The following is a 5,817-nucleotide window of genomic DNA, read 5'->3' as shown; positions in this document are numbered from 1 at the left end:
TTCTTGGTAAAGGTTCATGGTCACCAGAGCTCTCCATCTCTCTGTCTCCCCCTGTCTCTGCCACTTTCTCAGCCTTTTTTTTGGGGGGGTCTCCATCAGTCTGACTCTATCTCCCTATCTCTGCCACTTTCTCTGTGTTATCTCTGTCTCTGTGCCAGTTCCTGAGTCTCTATTCCCCTCTTTTCTCTATGGAGTTCTCTGCACTTCCCTCCAAAGATGGATTTGGGTTTCAAACTGCAGCCAGAGCTGAGCCTGGACTCCTCATGGTCCTGTAGGGTTGATTGATAGGAGGAGTAGAGAGTCAGAGGGGCAAAGACAGCTGGGTGAGGGTGGATGGTAAGTCAATCAACAAACATTCATTAATCATTTACTACAGGGGCAGGAAGGCCTTGGTAATCAGATTCAGTCCCTAAGGAACCCTGACCCCTTCATAGAATTGATCTGAGCTTTTGTCCTGGCAGAGTCTTTGTACCTGGCTCTGGACTGATAAATAGCAAGGTGTGGTAGAGAGGGCATTGGACTTGGTTTCAGGAAGACCCAAGTTTGAATCCTACCCTGGACACCTACCATCTGTGTGATTCTAAGTAAGTTGTTTAATCTCTGTGCCTCAGTTTCCTCATCTGTAAAATGAGGGAGTTGCAGGGTGGCTAGGTGGCACAGTGAATAGAACACTGACCCTGGAGTCAGGAGAACCTGAGTTCAAATCTGACCATAGACACTTAACACTTACTAGCCATGTGACCTTGGGCAAGTCACTTAACCCCAATTGCCCTGCCTTCCCCCCTCCAAAAAGAAAAAAAAATGAGGGAGTTGTTCCAAAGCTCTGATGCTATGTCTGGGCCCTGAGGAGAGATACAATGAGGGAAGGGGACAGGGACCTTGTCTTCAGGATTGCCCTGAAGTGAGGCCTAGTATATCAATCTACACCAGCCCAAAGACTTACTGTGATCCTCTCCTGGTAATTAGCTTTCCTAGGTGAGGGGAGTTCAGGAGAAAGAGCCTGAGGTAGGCTTACAGGGTGTGGGTCACCAGACACTGGTGATTTGTTCAAGCTGCCATGGGCTAAGCCCACTGAATTCCCCACTGAGTGCAGGACCATTATGGCATGACATCCCCCAGGAAATAGGGGCGACACCAGGCTGCCTAGGAAGGGAGGGGTGGAGCATCCCAGGTGGGAGATAGAGCAGGTCAAAGCTTCCTTGTCTATGAGCAGCAGGATCAGGACATGGAGTGTTTGTTGCACTACAGGACAGAGGGAGAACCATTCTCAAAAGAAAAAAAAGTGCTGGCAGACCCTGCTTTGAGCCCTGAACCTATCGTTTAGTCCCTGTGTGACCTTGGACAAGTCCTTTCCCCTTCTGGGCCACAGTTTCCTCATCTGTCAAATAAGATGACTGAGCCAGGTTCTTTCTGGCTCTAAATCTCTAATTCTAAATGCCTAGTCAGTTCCAAGTTCCCCTCTCTTCCCCTGCCCCTCTCCTCAAGTCTCCCCACCCTCACCCACTTCACCCTGGGGAGAGGGAGATGATGGTTCACATGTCTAAGACCTCAGGACCTTCCTCTTGATTAATGAGCTGGCTCTGAAATCACTTGGAAGGAAGTCAGAGAAGGGCTGGTGGAGAGGAAATAGAAGAGTTCTCCTACGCTCTCCCTCCTCCCCTTCCCCTCTGCAGTGCCTTCTCTCTCCTCTTCCTCATCCACACAGGAAGATGGTGAGGGTGGGAGGAGGAAGGCCAGCAGTCCCTGTTAGACCAACCCCAGCCTCACCTCAGGCTCCCTCCCATCCTCTCTTCCTCCGGTGCTGGAAGAACTTTGTTGGAGAAAACGGTGGCTCCCGTCCCTTCCAACTCTTGACATTTCATGATTCTGGAACGCTGAAGTAAAAGAGTAAATGGGAGAAGCAGCTCCCTTGGAATCAGAACATCTGGATTCGAGTCATGAATCTAACACTGACTCACTGTGGGACCAGGCAAGTCAGCTCATGTCTCTGATCTCCAGCCACCTCGTGAGGTTAATAATACACCGCCTCCTTGCTGGGGAAGCAGTGCCGGCCAGTAGCCGACTGAGGGCTGGACCTGGAGACCGAAAGATGGTGAGGTTCAAATCCCCGCTCTGGTACTTACAAGCTGTGAGACTAGGGGGCAAATCATTTAACCCCTGAGAATCTCAGGAAGCTCTCTAAGACACCACATCAATTATAGATGTGGTGCAAACCAGCAAGCTGGTAGCAAGAGTTCCCACACCAGTGAAATCACAGGGCTTTTGAGGTAATGACCACAAATGAAGCAGCCAGGAGATAATGTATGTAAATCAATCTGTAAAACCCTTAAGTGATGGCTGATGTTATTATTGAGAATCTAAGATTTTAATACTTACTATGTACAAGGCACTATGCTCAAGGCTAGAGATACAAGGAGGAAAGAAAAAAAACCTGCCCTCAAAGGGCTTAAAATCTAATAGGGGATGTTGTTTTGTTGTTGTTCAGTTGTTTCTGACTCTCCGTGACCCCATTTGTTTGTTTTGTTTTTGTTTTTGTTTTTGTGCAAAGATACTGGGTAGTTTGCCATTTCCTTCTCCAATTCATTTTACAGATGAGGAAACTAAGGGAAACAAGGTTAAGTGACTTGTCCAGAGTCACACAGCTAGTATGTGCCAGAGGCCAGATTTGAACTCAGGAAGAAGCCCAGAGCTTTAACCATTCACTGTACCACCTTCTAATCAAGGATGAGAATGAATAATTCTCAGATTCCAGAATTCCTTCAGCTAAAGATTCTGGAATTCTTTTTATTTTGAGGGGGGAAGGCAAGGCAATTGGGGTTAAGTGACTTGTCCAAGGTCACACAGTTAGTGTCAAGTGTCTGAGGCCAGATTTGAACTCAGGTCCTCCTGACTCCAGGGCCTGTGCTCTATTCAATGCACCACCTAGCTGCCCTAAGATTCTGGAATTCTAAGGAAATACAAATGTATGAATTAAGGCTCTGGAGATTCTAGAGTTCTCATATTACCCACCCTTACCCCCAAGCCATCCTCCCTGTTCCTAGGGTAGAGATGGCTGCAGAAATTTCTCATGTGATGTCAGTTCTAGTGATTAATCTGGGCCCAGCTTCTCCCCTATGCAGCCTAGGAGGGGGAATTCAAACTCAGCTCAGCTAGCTTCCCCAGTCTTTTAGAGTTCTCTAAGAGAGTCTAGTGGTAGCTGGTGCATGAGGATGGGGTTGGAGATGGGAGAGATGATGAAGTGGGAGCTGGCAAGTCAGGGTGAGTTCTGACTCCTCTCCGTGGTTATAGCTTTCTAGTTGGTGAAAAGCAGGAAGAAGGAAAGTAAGGGTGAACAGGAAGAAATCACAGATCCTCAGAGCTAGAAAGGACCTTCAAAAATCAAACCCCTTTATCCAACAGAGAGAAAATCAAGGTTCAAAAAAGGGAAGGTGCTTTATTCAAGATCAGACAGAAAGTTAAGGTAGGACTAGAAACCCAGGACCACTTGATTTTGAATCCGAGCCACCTTCTGTGGCTTTTTCCACCTCCCTAGCTCTGACTTTGCCCCCATTATCGTCTTATGGAGGTGGCTAAAGGAGCATCCCCAAGGATGAGGTATTAGGGCTGCCCAGAGCTATCTGGCCCAGAATTCCAGTTCCTGCCTTCTGCCAGGGGAAGATTTGTCTGGACTGTGCGAGGTCTGGACAAGATATGATCTCAGCCCTCAGGATGCCATGACCAGAGGAGCAGAGGTTTGGCCATAGAAATCACCTAACTCAGGGTTCTTAACCTTTTTTGTGCCATGGTGTCCTTGAAAGCCTATGGACCTCTTCTCAAATTAATGTTCTTAAATGCATGAAATAAAATGCACAAGATTACTGAAGGTTAGTGGAAATAAAGATCTAAGTTTTTCCTACCCACATTCATAACCCTCCTGAAATCTATCCATCTTCCTCTTGGCGGGTACATGAACCTCAAGTTAAGAACCCTTGATATAATCTTATACCCCTCATTTTATATATGAGGAAACTGAGGCCCAGAGAAGAAAAATGCCTTATCCAAAGCTTCAAAGTTCGAAAGGAACAAAGCAGGTACTTTGACTCCAAATCCAGGGCTCTTCCCAATAGACCACATTGCCTTTGCCCCTGTGGAGAGGCCAGTTGCCATCTAGCCCTGCCCTCTTCCTTCCTTCCCCCACGTAGGTGCTGAGCTCAGCACTGTGGATGACGGGGCTTTAGGGACCATTAGAAACACAAATTGCCCCACACCCCAACCAAGAAATCAATCCTCCTGCCTCTGGCTCCTAGGCCTCCCCCACCTCTCTGCCTTTCCCCTCTCTCTTTTCCTTTTTCTCTCTGTCATTGTCTCTTAATCTGTCTGCTTCTATCTCTTTGCGTGCTCTCTCTCTCTGTTTCTCTCTGTCTCTGTCTGTCTGTCTGTCTCTCTCTCTCTCTCTCTCTCACACACACACACACACACACGGATCAGACTAAATTAATAACCCAAGTCCTCGCACCAACTTTGGAAATTTCTGACTCTCTGTATGTCTGTCTTCCTCTCTGTCTTTTTATTGCCACATTTCCCCTCCCCATGTGAAACAAAGCCTTTAGAAGAGGAGCAGGATGAGGAAGAGGAAGGAGAACATCAGTGGCTGTTAGACAAACCTCAGCCTCAACTGGGGTTTCCTCCCATCCTCTCTAAAGAACCCGATCACCAAGCTGGGGAATAGATCACAGCACCCCTTTGCTTGGTCTTCAGAGCACCTGAGCTCCCCTAGACTTACAGGCTTTAGTGTGGACACACGTGCAAACTTACACACATGGCATGACCCACATGCCAACAGATATATACACAAGCACACAAACCCCGAACCATCCCCAGATACCTACTTGCAGAGATATGTGCTCTCTCTCTCTCTCTCTCTCTCTCTCTCTCTCTCTCTCTCTCTCTCTCTCTCTCCCCCGTCACTCACTCTCTGCCTTTGTCTCTCTGTCTCTGTCTCTGTCTCTCTGTCTCTGTCTCTGTCTCACACACACACACAGTTACACAGATGAAAGCACACATCCCACCCCAAGAAACAGCTCTACAGACATTGTTAAAGTGATGAAGAAACAAAAAGACTGAGGAGAAGATAGATACTTTCTTCTACCTGAAGAAGGATCGGACTGGTCCTACTTCATTCCCAAAGGTTTTGGGTCTTCATAAAGGACATCCTAATAATCAGAGCTGTCCCACAAAGAAATGAACTGCCTTGCTGTGTAGTGAGCTCCTTATCACTGTAGGTATTCAATTAGAATCTGGTCAGCCTCCTGTTGGGGCAGCTATGGAAGATTCTATGATTGTATTCTATAGATATGGAAGATTCAGAAGGTTCAGAGAGCGAGATTGTATTCTATAGAAAGACAGATAATCAGGGACAGATAAAGACAAGTGCAAAAAAGAAACAGAGGGGAAAAGGAAGACAAGGAAAAAGGGGGAGAGAATTTGACTCAAGACTAACTTGAGCCCTCCCATTTGCCCCTCAGCAACATCTGAGTTCAGTCTGTGAGGGAAAGGAAAGTGCTTAGTCCTATGAGTCACAATGGGTTCAACAAGAACCTCCTTTTTTTCTCATAGGGCTCCTTAAACTGGTGTATCAGTGCAAGCTAGAGGTACCACATATTTGGATTTCACCAAAGCATTTGGTGAAGAATTAGAGTATCTTGGAGCTGGAATGTCCTCTGGACCAATCCTGTACTTGATAGGAAAGATTCCCCCAACAAATGGTTATCCATTATCCATTCAAACTCTGACAGTGACCAAGAACTCTCTCTCTCTCTCTCTCTCTCTCTCTCTCTC

The sequence above is a fragment of the Petaurus breviceps genome, unplaced genomic scaffold, assembly GCF_028583685.1.
Source record: "Petaurus breviceps papuanus isolate PSGF00001 unplaced genomic scaffold, PetGlider_PUasm1.0 339, whole genome shotgun sequence".
Classification (NCBI taxonomy): Eukaryota; Metazoa; Chordata; class Mammalia; order Diprotodontia; family Petauridae; genus Petaurus; species Petaurus breviceps.
The sequence above is the reverse complement of the archived record's forward strand: the minus strand, read 5'-3'. Positions refer to the sequence as shown.